Source organism: Rhinatrema bivittatum, chromosome 8 (assembly GCF_901001135.1).
Source record: "Rhinatrema bivittatum chromosome 8, aRhiBiv1.1, whole genome shotgun sequence".
NCBI lineage: Eukaryota > Metazoa > Chordata > Amphibia > Gymnophiona > Rhinatrematidae > Rhinatrema > Rhinatrema bivittatum.
The window spans coordinates 47448624-47466058 of record NC_042622.1 but is presented as its reverse complement, the minus strand read 5'-3'; the positions used below and the strand labels follow the sequence as shown (position 1 = coordinate 47466058).

The following is a 17435-nucleotide window of genomic DNA, read 5'->3' as shown; positions in this document are numbered from 1 at the left end:
GAGAGCAGTCCCATGTCTCATACCTTTAGGTCAGTTGTCTCAAACTTTACTCCTCCTCCTCTTCTTCACTTCCTTGATTGTTACCTGGTTACTGACTCCTCACTCTTTTCTTCAACATCGTGGAGAAGAGTATGTAGTTTACATTTTTGCGTTTGGTGGTCCAAGGGGCAGGCCCGAGAACCTCTGCCCTTACCGGCACCTCCAAGCTTGGCATCTGGTTCCCCAACACCGTGGCAGATTCCCGAGGGAATGTGCGGCTGTCCGCCACATTCCTCCAGTTCTGGCTGCCCCCGCTAACGCCAACACGACTCATCTCCCGGGCACATGGCAGGCCGCCACACACTGCCTCTCCCTCCGACTCTGCTGGCTTCCCAGGTCCTCCTGGGGACACGTTCACCTGACTGGCCTCTTCTTAAAGGGCCCACGGCAGGAAACAACCAGCAGTGCCTAAGGATGACATCACCAATCTGATCCTATGTAAGGCCACTCATGCATTTGCTTCCTGCCTCGGTAATAGGTTGACTATCCTGGTAGTAGTGCATTGCCTCAACATGTTCCTGATCATGGTCCTGTGTTCCTGATTCTTGTTCCTGACTCCTTAGTTCCTGTTTGGCAGTCTTGTTCTGTGTTACTGAGTTCCTTCCTTCTCTTCATCATTCCTGTTGTCAGTCCTCGGTTCCTCGTTTTCAATGTCTTCTCTGCCTGTCTGTGATGTTCTTTGCTTCCCTGCCTGCTTTCCATCCCTTGTTCTCCCTCAGATGGATCTCTAGTTTTGACTTCGGCTTGGAACTTGAATCTGGATTGTACTCCGCCTGCCACTGACCTTCGCCTGGACCTTGACAGTGATTAAACTCAGCCTACCCCAGACTCTGGCCTGTGACTTGACTACCTTGACAGATCTTCACCTCTACTGCAGAGGCCTGTGCTTAAGTCCTGCCGGCCCCATCACCCGAGGAACAAGGGCTGGTATAGGAGAAGCTCCAGTTGGGCCTCTGCCACAACTAGTTCTACCAGCCGACTGTGGGGACCTGCAGGGCTCCTCCCTGCAGGTTACATCAACTCCACCTTGGTCCACTCCCGCAACATACATCAGATGGGTGCAGCAGGTCATTTCATAGGCTTCTTCTCCCCAGGAATGAATATAGATTCATTCCTCCACAAGATTAACAGCAGTCCAATTAATTCTCTCTGGATGGGAAATGCCATCCCTTCTAGGTGGAACACTGAGCCACTAGCCCTGGGGTACTCGGGCATGTTGTAAAATTTATTCTGGAAAAAGAGATCTAAAAATAAAGAGAGGAAGGGTGGAACAACTTCTTTCTCTAAAACCAAATCAGTTCCAAAAGATTTGGTATATATTGATAGTATATCATATGATATGGATGATTTGTTATATTGATAGTGGGGGGGATTTTAAAAGGCGTCGGCGCGCCTATTTTGCATAGGCCGCCGGCACGCGTAAAGCCCCGGGACGCGCGTAAGTCCCGGGGCTTTCGAAAAGGGGCGGGAGGGGGCGTGTCCGGGGGCGTTCCTAAAACGACGCAGCGTTTCGGGGGCGGGCCCGGGGGCGTGGTCGAGGCCTCCGGACCAGCCCCCGGGACCGGAGGATGGAGCGGGGCTGCCGGCCGGCGCACGCAAAGTTAGGGGGGGGGGGTTTAGATAGGGCCGGGGGGGTGGGTTAGGGAGGGGAAGGTGGGGGGAGGGCAAAGGAAAGTTCCCTCCGAGGCCGCTCCGAAATCGGAGCGGCCTCGGAGGGAACAGGCAGCACGCGCTGGGCTCGGCGCGTGCAGGTTGCACAAATGTGCACCCCCTTGTGCGCGCCGACCCCGGATTTTATAACATACGCGTGGCTACGCGCGTATCTTATAAAATCCAGCGTACTTTTGTTCGCGCCTGGTGCGTGAACAAAAGTACGCAATCGCATATTTTTTAAAGATCTACCCCAGTATATTTATTATTGTTCTTGGAGTGGGTTATTTGATGTAGCTTAGGGGAGTGTTTTTTTTTGTAAATATATGGTGTGTTTTATGTCTGCAAATAGTTTGTGTATGGGTCCTCACCAGCGTCTGTCTGTATATTTTGTGTTATGTTGACTAGAGATCCATGATTAGATGAATATTCTATTATGTTGGATTGAATTAAATATTTTCTTATGTTAAGATAATGTAAAAATTTAACTTTTGTATATTTGTTTCAAGTGAAATTGGTACACCTTTATTTGATGTTTGTATAATTAGAAACCTTACACTAAAATGGTGGCACTAGGTTTTTATAGTCTGAGATTTCACTATTTCCAGTCTACCACATGGGGGAGCAAAAACCCAACACATGCTTACTTCCGTTCCCCATCCTATAATGGGACATTCTTCTTAGGAGGAACCCATAGTGTTCTTTACACTGGTTTCTCTGAAAGTTCTCCAAATTGATCAAATGTCTGTCCTTGTGATTTATCATAAATGCAGAAATTTTTTTTTTTGCTTGGTGCTAACTCAGTACCACACTCCTCTGTCACTTCCAGTAAACATCTCAGCATCAATAAAGTGCTGTTGACGTGCTCTCGCAATCAGTCTTGTTCCCTTCAGCGGTCCCTTTTTTGGTTTCAAAATTTGTAATCAGCCTTCAAGCTCGCTTTGTGTGGCTGCATTTCCAACAGCGCTTGCTCATTTGCAGCATCAATTGGGAAATCAGTTCTTGTCTCCATAACCTTTGCCAGAATTGGATCAGTACATCTGTGCGCTGGCAGTTCTCCTTTTACAAAGCCCAAATCTTGATTATTCAGTATCAAGGCGTCCTTATTTTTTAGCGTAAAATAACTTTCTTTCTGCATCACTATTCTACATTTAGTTTCCACAGCTCCCTGCCAAGAGGATTACTGCTGTAGCTACATCTTAAAAAAAAACTGGGTTCTAGACTCTCCCAATGGTAGAAGCTATGCCTTTCCTGCACATGGGAAGCTGCCCTGGGCTCTGCAGTTCTGGGGGCTTTGGATCTTCTCAAGGCAGTGTCTGTAGCAGGCGCAGTATCTCGACTTACCTTCTCAAGATGTTTACATCAAGCCTTGTCTGCTTCACTGTCTAGAAGAGAGTAAGAGTTCCTTCTCCTAAACCAGAACAGCACTGCAAGCAGTGAGGGATGGATTTTCAGTGTTATAGGTGCAGTTCTTTGAACACATGTTGCCTTAACCTCTTCTGCCAAGACATAGAATGGGAGAAAAGTCTTGGACCCATAGACAGCAGTCATTCTACCAACCCTGACTTCTGATACTATCAGCATTATTACTGCAGGGCAGGGTCAACATAAGAAGCACATCAGATCCAGAACTATAGCGTATTATACAGTGTTGCATTGCTTAGACGGGGAAGTACCATGGTTAAGTTACCTAAATGTATTTATTTATTTATTTTTAATTTTATATACCGACATTCTTGTATAATATACAAATCATACCAGTTTACATTAAAACAGGAAATACAGGAAAAAAAAGTTACCTTTGTCAAATACATTTAACATTAATAACAATGAAAATTGTTAACAAGGCATAACAACTATGAAAAAAGAGAAAGGTAAACAAAAGTGGAAGAAACATAGAAGTTAAAAAGAAAAAAAACGAAAAAAGGTAGCACCAAGGGATGCACAAAGGGGAGTGCCCCTTTATCGCGCCCCTTCGGCGCGCGATGCCAGGTGGAATGGCGCCGTTTACCGGCTCGACGCTGGGCTGGATGACATCACAAGGGGGTGGGTCTCATGCTCACTGTTTTTCTTCATAGCGATCTCCATTCACATTTTAAAGCTGATTTTTTTTCTTTTTTTTTTTTTAGCTTTTCTCTTCAGTGAAGCATCTCAAAAGTGCCCGGTGCTGGTGGGCAGCCCCCTCCGCCTCTGTGCCAGGTGGAATGGCACCGTTTACCGGCTCGACGCTGGGCTGGATGACATCACAAGGGGGCAGGTCTCATGCTCACTGTTTTTCTTCATAGCAATCTCCATTTTAAAGCTGATTTTTTTTCTTTTTTTTTTTTTAGCTTTTCTCAACTAACTCTCCAGAGATATGTAAAGACACAGGAAACTTCATAAGAAAGATGACAAAGAGGAGAGTGTACCAAACCAGAAGTCTGCTCTTCAGAAATGGGCCAATATCGCAAGATGCTTTTCTTGTAGTACCAGTTCATGTGCTTAATATGCAAATGATTTCATGGGTATTTTTTTTTTCTTCAGTAAAATCACCCACTTTGTTGCAGTAAAACTTTACATCTCTCCTCTGCATGATTTTGAGCACATAATTTTGCTATGCCAAATCACTAATGAGCTAATTTGCAGGGTTCTTCAGCTCATTAGTGATTTTGCATAACTTTTGCAAATAGTTTACGAATGCAAAATTATGTGTGGAAATCAGTAGATTGCACGTGCTAAAATTCACACGTGAATTTGCTATTTTTCACTAGGTAATTGCATTTGCAAAGTGCATTGACAAGCCCATTGCTGAGCTAACTGGTGCTCTGGGCAGGACTGAGTGGAGTCCCCCTCTGCAGGTCTGGCCATCCACGGGTAGTGGGGGAAAAGAACATACAGCTTTCTGTGGGGTGGGAGACCCTCCAATGATGAAGCTGGCCGGGGTCTTCCTCTGATAATGCCGTCACACAGAAATGGCTGTAGGAATTGGTAGGAAAGGAATAGTGACTGTATCACTCCATGGTGAGACCGCAGCTTGAGTACTGTGTACAATTCTGGTCACCGCATCTAAAAATAAATAAATAGTTGCACTAGAAAAGATACAGAGAAGGATGACCAAAATGATAGAGGATGGAACAGCTTCTCTATCAGGAAAAGCTAAATGGATTAGGGCTGTTCAGCTTGGAGAAGAGACAGCTGGGGGAGGGGGAGGGGGGGGAATACGATAGAGGTCTTTAAAGTCAAGAGGACTAGAACTGGTAAATGTGAATCAGTTATTTACTCTTTCAGATAATACAAGGACTAAGGGGCATTCCATGAAGTTAGCATGTGGCACATTTAAAACAAATCAGAGAAAATTCTTTTTCATTCAACACACAATCAAGCTCTGGAATTTGTTGCCAGAGGATGTGGTTAAGGCAACTAGTGCAGCTGGGTTTAAAAAAGGTTTGGGCAAGTTCCTGGAGGAGAAGTCTATAAACTGCTATTAATCAAGCTGACTTAGGGAATAGCCACTGCTTATTACTGGCATTAATAGCATGGGATTTATTTAATGTTTGGGTACTTGCATGCTGGATTGGCCACTGTTGGAAACAGGAAGGGTTGATGAACCTTCAGTCTGACCCAGCATGGCAACTTCTTATGTTTTTAAATACCACAACTGTAGTGGCAGTGGCAAGGAGCAATGGCTCCCTACCTCCTGCGGAGATACATTGGCGCCCCCTGGTCCTGACACACTGGGGATTTGCCCATCTCGTTTGCCCCTTCCAATGGCCCTGTACATCGGTCTCAAGGAATATTTCTATGGCTGAATTAAGTATTTCGGGTAACCTTCCTTTTGGCAAGTATATTGTTGCTGTTTGTCAGCTCATGCATGGTCATTGTCGGGTTATTAATGCTTTCTCTTACATCTCACGTGTGTTAACAGAGAAGAAGCAATTGTACCTAATGGTGACTTGTGCTTTGCTGTGTCCCTTGTACTAATCCGTCTGACTCATACTGGGTGCACGAGCATCAGCTTCCTCTTCCTCCTCTGGCTCTGCAGTAGGAATGGGTTCGGGATCCAAAGAACATGAGCACTGGGTTCTCCTCGTCTAGCTTCTGTGATTGTCTTGTTTCTTGGGTTTTCCACCGTAATGGAGAAGTCCTCTTTAAAAACAAAAAAGGGAGAGAGACCGATATCATTAATTCCTAGTCTGGAAAGCCGGTCCGTGTTTTTTCACCCTTGTTAAAGAAGACTGATTATGCACCCGCTGTTTAGTCATTTATTCTTTTAGAAAGTGCTTAATCCAAGTTTCCAAGGGAAATGCAATTTAACAATCTTGTCATCATAAGTTAAGCCATGTAATTAAGACAGTTAGAAAACACTACATATCATTTTAGAAACATATCTTATCTAAAAGGTAGAAACTGCCACGACATTATCCTTAGGCATGTCATGATATCGTTAAAACTGAAAACTAATCACATTTTTACAGGGGCAGCGGAACACCTTTTCGGTAGAGAGGACCAAGAAACCAACCGATCTCTGCTCCCTCTGTGCCCTGCATTCCTCTGATCTCCTCTCCTCCTGCCAGCATCTTTCTGCTTCCTTATCACCCCCCCCCCCTCCATGGCCATCATCCCTCTGCTCCCCTCTCCCCCTCCGTGCCTAACAACCCATTGACCCTCTCCCTCTCCCTCCCCTACATCTCCAGGCCCCGACAGCATTCACATTGTCCCCTCCCCCCCACCGGCTCCCAGTCAACCGAAAAGCCTTGCTCCGGTCCAGGTGCTTCCTCCTCCTTACTGGCCGCAGCCTTTGGACCAACAGACGATGCCAGGAAGTAGTCAGGGAGAGAAAGTGGCAGCTCTCTGGCCCAGCGGTGGATGCGATGGTGGTGAGAGGAGGTGGAGGCAGCTCTGGGCATGTATATAGCACCCGCTTCTCTCCCGGGCTTTTCACTGCAGCTGCACCAGCCGGTGCAGAGATGGCACAAGGGCAATGGAGCCTCCTGTTTGCTGCCCTGCCAGAAGTTTGTTCAGGCCGTGGCCTTGGTGGCCCACCCTTTTCTGCTGCCTATGTCATTTTTACCTGACTTTTCAGTGGCAGCTGATGCAGGGATATCCACGCTATTTATGACTCGGAGTCCTCCCTCCTCCTCTCTCTGAGAGCTGCTTGTGCTGTATACCAGTCATGCCACCTTTATGTGAGCACATCCTAATGAATTTCTTTGCTTTTTCTGATGCCTTTCCACCTTCATAGAACACAGCATTTCAAAGGTGCTTTACCCAAAGCTTTCTCCTGGTGATTCCTTAGATATATTTATTTATGATCTGTCTTACTTAAAATACCCTCAGAATGGAGTATAATAAGATAAAAAAAAAACATCATAAACATACACCAAAAATAAAATAGATAAGGCCTGAAATGGCTGGTGGCAAATTTTGAAAGAAAACCCACCGGCCTCATTATAATAATTGTACTAGAAACACCCACTGACCAACACAGGGCCCAGTCCCCTCAGCCAGGGATTCTTAATATCCAATCAGCAATTTAATTTAAGGCAAGAACAAGTTAACAAACATTCTCAGTTTTACAATCCAAGATCAGGATAAAACAAACACCAATAGCCAGTAACCAGCCATAAGCTATTTTCCATCTAATCACAGGAACTCCTAACATAATAAAATTAGTTATTAAAGGGGTTCGGTAGCACTGCACATAAATTAGCCTGCAAATATGCACCCAAGTTTCAAAGCAGAATTATATGCATTAGTCTGCTTTGAAAAGGATCTTGGCAAAGAATTCCAAATGCTACTTGGCACGCACGGTTGTGCCAAGGAAATGTCTGTGTGCACGTGTTTAAGATCACAAAAGATACGCATAGGTTCCGACCCTGCAGAGGCTCTGCCCCCTGGAACACCTCTCCCCTATGCACATAAAGGACATGCCTACAATATGTAGAGAGGCATGTAATCGGTGGCATAATTCTCTAAAGGGCTATTTCTGTGGGTAAAATACTACTTTACCGCATAAGTTTCTTTTTATAATTACTCTCCCTATGACCACATTTTCAAACCCCCATGAAATAGCCCAAGGTTAGTTCAAAGGCACAGGCTCACCGGGAGCACATTCCAAATTCGAGAAATTGCACACACAAACACCCGCCTCCTTGTTTTACTTTCTCTTTCTTACCTTCAGGATCATCAGTGCATTGCCTTGACGTTCTTGCCAATAGCGCTGGCTGCTTCTCTTCCCGTTTTCTGTGCCATGCAGGTGCTCTGCAGTGCCCTGTCTGCATAGTGCTACAGTATTTGCTCCAGCACCATTGGCACAGAGCTACATGAGTGCAGTACAAAAAGATCTCTTCAGATTAATGAGAACCCGGCAGCTAAGTGCCTTCGAAAAGCACCGTGCTATGGGGCTGATGTAATAAGTGCGCCCAGCCCACCGTGCAGGTTAGCCAGAGGTTGGACGCACGACCATAACCCCCAATGCAATAAGGGGATCAGTACATCCAAAACGTGTATGCAAACAAAGGGGTAGTTAATAGCGCTCATCACATGTAAATGCCATGTAGATGAGGCTATTAACTATTACCCCACAATGTAAAAAACTGCAGTGCACCCAAGGTGCACTTTTTAACCTGTCAAATTTTACTTCTGCCCTGGAGCAAGCATAAAGTTTTTTCCGTGCATCAAGGGGGTCTACTTAAAAACAAAAAATACTGCTTTTCTGAGGTTCCTCCTACTTGTATCACAATGATACTAGATAGGAGGAACCACAGAAAGCAGCATCCTGAAAAAAAATAAAAAGGCTTGAAAGAAAAAATAAAAGTTCCAGCCGTACAATAAACATGCACAATATTACACGTTCCAGCCATGCATATTGTGCTGGAAATCCGATGCTGGCGGATAAAATGGACTCTCATAAACCCAGCATCCGTTTTGGTAACCTGCACATGGCCACGTCTCCTGGGTGCCTGATGCCAAGGACGCGTTAGGGACGTACAATATATCCCTAGTGCGTCTGTTTCCGCGCAGCAGCTCATTTACATATTGCATCAGGCGCCCAAGAGAGATGAATGTGCACACGTTAAAAAAAAACGGGCGCCCAGTTTGGATGCATGTTTTTTACGTTCACTTCATTGCATTGGCCTCTGTGTGCATGGGGATTCAGGTCTGGCGAAGTACAAAATGCATTGCACTGTGTGGTGTCATTTACTTTTAGAGGCTGCACCGAGCAGGCATGATCAATGTTTACATTTTAGAGAGATAATTCTAGAACATCATCCTAGCGCCTTCAAAATGCATCAGCTCCCCCATAAATAACATCGCAGAGCATAATATTCTCCATAGTTTCTGAATGCCTTGTCTTTATCAAAGCAAATCTATTTCCCTTCAGATGAGATCCTTCACAGCTGCAGCCTTGAGCTCGATAGGGAAACCAATCTAGCATCACTTACGGCATGGCATTGCTCTGGACAGGTTCTCTAGCATGCATGCCTTGGTACATTGACATGCATTTGCAGTATGGTATTGCACTGGACAGATTCTTTAATGAACGTGCCTTGGTACTTTGAAATGCTGCAGCACCTTTTACATTAAGGCTAGCTAGCGGCAGCGAAAGCACAAAGTACTGCATGGTAGAAGGACGGCTACACATCCCGTTTTTGTATAGCATACATACATACATTTGTGCTGTCGAGGGGGCTCAGACGCAAGCACAAGAATGCTGGTTCCTTTATTTTCCAAAAGAAGTAATGTATGCTAGCACTAGGTTACAAGGCTGCTTACCCAGTCTATTGAGAGGATCCAGTGCATCCTGAACTGCATGCCTTTGTGTTTATTCAGTGCATTTAGCTACATTTCCAGCCATGTGCCCTACCACAAAGTTTTGTGCAAAACAACCCATCGTGATACCTGTTTGGTAACAACGGTGTTCAGCCTGATGGCAAGCTGCCTGAAAACTTAAGTTACACATGCAGCCAAATTTATGAGCATAGCTTTAGGAGACTGAAAATCCGCTTCAGTGCATTCAGCCAATCTGTAATTTATGTGCACAGGTCTTGCCTGAGCTTCTGAAAGTTAACCTCACTGTTATTATAGTAAGGAGTGAGGTATAGCGTTGTGCATTTATAGAGTGAGCGTAATGCCAGGGGTGAGGTGTAATAATCACTGACGTGCTGAGCAATCTTCATAAGTGCAGAGCTCTCAGGTACCTTATTAACTGGCTAAACCGGAGAGAAACAGGTTTTAAAATGTATTTGTACAGAGGGCGGATAATCTTCAAAGCCATTTATGTGCATAAATTGGGCCTCTGTAAATTACCCTCCCTCAGGTTGCCTTTTAGCCACTTTGAGAGGAGGTACTCCTGGGGGTGGTTAGGCAGGGGGAGGGAAATAGTGCCGTAGATTGCATTTCCAAATCTATGCCTGTTTTTATATGAAACAATGTAGCCACAGAAAAAGCAGAAGCAAATGTGGGTGTTAAGTCCACGGACTTTTTCAAATTACACATTTTGGGACAATTGTCCCTGTGTTGGATAATATGCCCAGGTAATCAGCATTCACATTAAGCCATTGTAAACAGGTATAATGTACATGATCAGATTTAGAATAATCTGTGAGTATTCCCACGCAATGATGAGGATGAAAAAGAGAATGATATAAGAAAAACATTTTTAACAGTTTAGATTGAAAAGCATATTTTGCCCTAAAAATCATAAGGAGTGGCTTAGTGGGTAAAACCAATGGCCCATCAAGCCCAGCATTCCACCTCTGGAAGAGGCTAATCCAGATCATTTGGAAGTATCTGGCAGATCCTAACAGGGAAATCCATTCCCTGTTGCTCACTCCCAGAAATAAGAGATGGCGTCTCCATGCCTGCCTGCAGAGCCGGTGCAAGGGTATTCAACACCCTAGGTCAGGGGTGGCCAACTTTGGTCCTCGAGCGCTACAAGCAAGCCTGGTTTTCAGGATATCCTCAATGAATATGCATGAGAGAAATTTGAATACAATGGAGGCAGCGCATACAAACCTGAATCATTCATATACATTGTGGATATCCTGAAAATCTGGCCTGTTTTGTGGCTCTCGAGGACCTTAAAGCCTTGAGTGCCCCCACCTTCCCCCAAAGCCCTCTCCACACATGTAACCCCTCTTTAGTTCTTGATTCATGACAGCAGGCATTACCAGGGTTCTAGGGCACTGTCAAAGTCCTACAGATCCGGGGGTTGGATTCTTCTGATGGATGGGGTCGAGGATATACCTCCAAGGCCCCAAGGTGCAGTGGGTCTCTCTCTCCTTCTCTCTCTCTCCTGGGTGTTCTGTTCCTTTGTGTATATAGTGGATGTGAGTGCCAAATAAATAGGTGGGACACTCAGGCAGGGTGTTCCAAAACAAAACTTTACTGCTGCACATTTTCAGTAATAAATATTTGGTAATATACACACTTGATCTTGAGTTAGCCAGTTCAGTGTCTTCCAACCCTCTCCTGGAGACACAGCTGGTCAATTAGGGTTTTCAGGATTTCCACAATGAATATGTATGAAACAGATTTCCATACAATGGGTCTCTGGTATTTGCAAATCTATATTATGCATATTCATTATGGATATCCTGAAAACCAGACTAGTTAGATGGGTCTCCAGGAGAGGGTTGGGAAATATTGAGTCAGTTCTCCAAACTTCTTATACTCAGTAATTTGGTTTCAGGATTTTCTCACACTTTAGGGCAGCAATTTTCAACCGGTGTCTCGCCATGCACCAGTAGGTATGTCGTGTGCTACCTGCAGCCGGTGGGGCCGAAGACCGGAGATGCTGGCCTCTGCCGGAGACTAGGCTGGCGGGGCCAAAGACCAGAAGACTGGAGGTGCTGGCAGCCGCCGGAAACCAGGCCGACAGGACCGAAGACTCGAAGATCGGCACTGCTGGCCCCCCCCAGAGACCAGGCTGGCAGGGCTGAAGATCCGAAGACTGGTGCTGCTGGCTGCCGCTGGAGATCCGAAGACCGGTGATGCTGGCTGCCACCAGAGACAGGCTGGAGGGGCTGAAGACTGGTGCTGCTGGCTGCTGCCGGAGACCAGGACAGTGGGGTCGAAGACCCAAAGATCTGAGCTGCTGGCCACTGCCGCCCGAGACCAGGCCGGCAGTGCCGAAGACAAGCTGTTCAGCTGTGGGCATGTGTGTGAGACAGGGAAGCTGCTTGTGTGTGTGTGTGCGCATGTGAGACAGTGAGGGTGCATGTATATGCATGTGAGACAGGGAGAATGCTTGTTTGTGTGCGTGGTGTATGTGAGATGGAGCGTGTATGTGTGTGTGAGACAGATGGAGCATGTTTCTGACTGGCTGTGGCTATGAGAGAGTGGGGCATGTGTGGGATTGAAAGTCTGTGTGTAAGTGAAATAGAGAGAACATGTGTGTGATTTGAGAGAAACTGGTCAGAGAAGTGTCTGGTATGTTTATGTTTGTGTATTTGTGAGACAGAGTGAGAGACTGGTCAGAGAGATGATTAGTGTGTATGAGAGAGAAAATGGTCCTGAGAGAGTGACTGGGGTGTGTGTGTGAGAGAGAGAGAGAAGAGACTGGTTGTGGTCTCTAAGGAAGAGGACCATGAGGACACTTTCAGCAACTGCTGCTGCTTCTGGTGTTGCCTCCAAGGGAAAGGAGTAGGAGAACTGCTGGAGAGGTTAAGTAAAGGTGGCTTTTTAAGTTCATTTTTCTTGATTGACTGCCATTCTAATTATTGGGTATTATTTGATGTGTCTGCTGATTTAAAATACTTTATTGGTGTTTGGAGAATTTTTAATAATTTTTAAGAGTTTTTAATTCTTAGATGTTGTTCTGTTCATCAGCTGTTTGAAACATTTATTCATATAGTTTTACAATTATTTCTGTTTGGTGATCTATAGCAGCTTGGCTTGTTCTGTTTTCCTAATTGGAGGTGCATTGGTGTTTAGGGCCTGGTTTAATATTTGCTTTGTTGCCTTTTTATAGGTAGGGTTGTTCCATTTGAGTGAATGCCATAATGCAGGTGTAACTTTGTGCAGATTAGTTTGTGAGCATTATTGCAGATCCTGGGAGTGTGTTAGGTGCTATATTTCTGTTTCCATTTCTCCAGGTTCGCACTGCATGCAGAGTGGCTTTTTTGGGTTTCCATTACAGTTTCTGTCTCCATATTTGTAATTTGTGGTCTTTCTGTACTTGGTGAAGGTCGATCTTGTGTGTATGACCAAGGTGAGGTATTTAACTTGCGTGGCTAGTAAAACACCTCAGCTTATTTGTAGTGTTTTCTCAATATGACATGTATTGGTGGTGAACTGCTGTCTTTTTATAAGTAGGGCTATTGTGCCTGAAATTAGAGGGAGATTGTTTTGCTGTTATTGAGATAACACCAGAATATCCTTTTTGTATGGTGAGTTGTACAGGGACTGTTCTAGTTCTGCTTTATACCCATTACTGAGGGTCGGGGGTGAGGGTGGGGGTCCTGAGGATGCAAAGTGTACATTTACATTTAGCCTTGTGACTGTCATGTGTTCAGTGTGTCACGCATGTGAGATCTATGTATCAGGTGTGTCCCGACAGAAAAAAGATTGAGAACCACTGCTTTAGGGTATGGAAAAGCAAGAATCCCAGGAGATTTTCCCTCCCCAAAATAACTGGAGTTACATTTCTCAAAACAATCTGGGGTCTCCAGATGCACAGAAAGTTCTTACTCACAGTTTTCCTCTTCAGATGGTAAACTCATTATGCATCACAGTGGGGAAGATACCTTTCTTCATCCCTTCTTGGTAGGAAGGGGAGCAGCAAAACCTCTCCTCAAAACAAAACACCAAATCTTCACAAAAAGGCGAAAAAAACATTGATTTTCTATGTTTGGCTCTCAGCAGGATGAGGTCTGCTGGAGGCCTGGGATTCATGCTGGCAATTTTGCCACCCTCTATTGCCCAAGTTCTTCTAGTGGAAGCACCGCTCCTGCCTGCCACTCCTCCAGAAACTTGTCCAAACCTTGTTTTAAACCTAGCAATACTTCTAGCCTTGACTACAGCTTTCAGGAAAAAAATTCCACAGCTTAATTACATTCTTAATAGGGCTGAAGTCATGTGAGGCATGGAATTGCAAAGTATTTTGCCTTTATTGCTATGTTTATTTCCAATAAGGACACAAAAGATCCTCATGACATACCCATCTCACGTAGCTTGGCTTAGGCTGATGGACATTGACTGACCTTTCCTGGACTTGATGTTAAACACAGATTGGGAAGAAAATACATTTTAAGGCAGATTTTAATACCCCCACACGGACGTGCATGTGCTCGCGGTTGCTGGCGAGCACACATGGACGCACCGATTTTATAACCTTTGTGTGTCAACGCGCGGATGTTATAAAATCCATTACCTGCACGCACATGCGTGCCCAATTTTATATCGGCGCGCACATAAGTGGGGGGAGGGGGAAATTTAGTAGATATGTGCGGCAATGGAATAGGCCTTTTCCCTAGTTCCCTCCCAGTCCGCTCCAGTAAAGGAGTGGACTGGGAGGTAACTTCTTAAACTCCCTGCCTTCCTTCTACCCTATCCATCGAGACCCCTAAAACCCCGCTAACTACGCTAGTTTCTTTTGTTTTTTCACTTACTCGCTCTCCGGAACAGCAGCAGGTGGCGTGGGCCGGGCTGATCCCACCGTGCTTCAACAGGACGGTGCCTAATGGCGCTGTCCCGGCCCGCCTCTTTTTTTTTTTTAATTTGCTTCACAGTGCACGTACTGGGAGATATGCGTGTGGCTGCTGGCCTCCGAAGATCCGTGAGGTGCACGCACTGCCCAGCCCACCCGCATATCTCCCGGAATCACCGCGCGCAGGGCTTTGAAAATTAGCCCTTTTATGTCCAATTAAACAACTAAAAGAAAGTGCAAAAACAGTCGGAGGTTGAGTGAGCTGGCAGCTCCCTGTCCTTAGCTGTTGTTGACCTACATAAGATAAAATCAATAAAGGAAAATAAAAATAAAATTTCTTACAGCCGACTGCTGAGATTGGCCATGCCAAAACAGCCGTAATGAATTCCACACAGTAAAAGGAATGTCTCTTGCCCAGCTCCAGCTCTCTAGAGAGGTGGCGGGTGGATAGTTGTGGGTGGCTTGCATCTTAACAGAGACACTGTTCCTGCTCTTTTCTATTTCTTTGCTTCCTGAAGGTGAAGCCTGGCTGCCTGCAACCACAGTTGAACCTCCTCCTGACCTCCTCTCTTCTCTACCCCACTCCCAAGTCTGCAGCAACACCAGAGGATGTCTGAGCGACTAAGAAGCCGAGAAGGGAAAGAGGTCAACGAATGGAAGCAGTAAAAGAAAAGATGAAAGCAAAAAGAAGCTACAGTTTGACAGCATCATTTAGTCTTTCTGTCCTGCACAGGATGGAACATTACCAGGGCTCCTGTACATTTTCTCAATTCACCATTTCTGTTATCACTTTAATATATGCTCTCTATCTTTTACATAGATATTTATCAATCCTGGGTCTTATTTATTGGGAGCTCTTCCTGAAGGCACAGAATAGAGACAGCCCTTGACAAGCTGGAACCACAGTGTGTGTGTGTGTGTGTGTGTGTGTGTGTGTGTGTTTTTGGGAAGAACTCTTGCCAACCGCTGGCCCCGTTTCAGACCAAAGGACCCTTTTTTCATGCTGCTCACTATTAACGCCTTGGAGGGCCTTTTGCAAATGGAGGGCCTAAAGACATCATTGACTCCATGCCCTCTCTAATATATAGTGCTACCCCTCCACCATCCTATCATTTCAATATAATTTGTACCCTGCTATCACAGTGTCCCATTTGTTGCCCTCCTTCCACCAGGTCTCTGAGACGCTATTTATATCTACCTCTTCATCCAGTGCTATACACTCTAGGGGGTAGATTTTAAAAGGTGTGCGCACTACCTGGCGCGCGCAAGTTTATAAAATCGGGGGTCGGTGCGCACAAGGAGGTGCACAATTGTGCACCTTGCGCGCGCGGAACCGCGCTGCCTTTCCCTGTTCCCTACCCCACCTTCCCTTCCCCTACCTCCCTGCCCTTTCCCCCCTACCTTTTTCTTTTTTTGATTCTTGTTTTAAAACTTACTTCAGCCCTGGGGCTGAAGAAAGTTGTGCGCGCCGGCCAACTGCTGGCGCACGATCTTCCACACAGCAACAAATGGCCGCTGTGCCGGGACCCCCTGACCCCGCCCCTTTTGTAAAGCACCGGGACTTACATGCGTCCTGGGCCTTTATGCGTGTCGCCAGGCCTTTTGAAAATAGGCCCGGCATGCATAACCCTTTGAAAATCTGTCCCTAACTCTCCCATCTTATTTTTTAGATTTCTAGCATTTATATACAGACATTTCAAAGTACGTTTTTTGTTTGTATGAACAACCTGGTCATCATTTGACAGAGTTCATTTGGAATCTTTCTGCTCTGTCTGCTCTTTCCTTAAAGGCACCTTGTCCATTTTAACACTTATTGGAACCTCTCTACTGGGATGCCCTAATTTGCTGTTCTCTTAGTATTCTTCAAAGAAGCATCATTCTGAACCATGCGCTTCTAAACAACTGACAGCTTTCCATAATCATCTAGTTTAAAAACTGAGTTCTCTTTTTTAAAGGTTAGTGTCAGCAGCAGACGTTTTCGAAAGGTCAGGCTCCACCTTAACCAGAGTTGGAACCAGGTTGCTGGCACTAACTTTTAAAAAGGCGATAGAGCAGTTTTTAAACTAGAACAAGGAGAAAAGCCAACAGTCACTCAGCAGTGCATGGTTCGGAGGAACATATCCGTGAAGGATACTAATGAAACAGGAGAGTTAGGGCATCCCAACAGAGAGGTTCCAATAAAAGCAAACGTAGTCAATGTGCCTATATGTAAAAAATCACCAGAGTTAAAGATTTCCAAATTATCTCTATCAACTAAAAAGCAGGTTGTTAATACAAATAAAAAACACACTTTGAAATGTCTGTATGCCAGTGGCAGAAGACTAAGAAGTAAGATGGGAGAATTAGAGTATAAAGCAGTAAATGATGAGATTGACATAATTGGCATCTCAGAGACCTGGTGGAAGGAGGATAACCAATCATGGTATAAATTATATTGCAATGATAGGGAGGATCAACTTGGTGGGGGTGTGGCACTTTATGTCAGGGAGGGTATAGAGTCCAACAGGTTAAAGAGTATACAAGAGATTAAATGCGCAGTAGAATCTATATGGGTAGAAATCCCATGGGTGTTGGGTAAAAGTATAGTGATAGGAGTATACTACCATCCACCTGGACAAAATGGTCAGATAGATGATGAAATGCTAAGAGAAATAAGGGAAGCTAACCAATTTGGTAGTGAAGTCTCCAATAATGGGAGATTTCAATAACCCCAAATTGACTGGGTAAATTTAACATCAGGACATGCTAGAGTCATAAAGTTCCTGGATGTAATAAATGACTGCCTCATTGTTGCAACCGTCCTTTTCCGACGGTTTCACTCCGCCTACCTCTCTTTGTTTGCTCCTCCTCATGCTGCGGATGGACGCCTGGCTACCGCAGCGTCTGCCTGCCATCCTCGCCGGCGTCCCCGGACCGGTTTGGGTGCTGCCTCCCGCCATGCTCCGCATGTACCATAGGGCGCGTGCACTGCACAGCCCTTATTTCCTACTTGGCGCAAACCTCCGGGGCGTCCCCCCTTGATGTCATCATGATGCCCGGATATTTAAGGCCTACGTTTGCTAGCCTTTGAGTTAGCAAGGGGGTAATCCTACGGGAATCCTACGGATTCGCTCTC

General features: G+C 45.4%; 1 long non-coding RNA gene across 1 annotated transcript in view; it reads left to right on the top strand.

Moving 5' to 3' along the window:
• LOC115097256 overlaps positions 1-15118 on the top strand; it is a 48328-nt gene extending 33210 nt beyond the window's left edge. The window contains exons 2-3 of the long non-coding RNA XR_003858247.1: positions 4020-4193; positions 14839-15118. This is a non-coding gene — a long non-coding RNA (uncharacterized LOC115097256). The remainder of the gene's footprint in view (positions 1-4019; positions 4194-14838) is intronic.
• The last annotated feature ends 2317 nt before the right edge of the window (positions 15119-17435 follow it).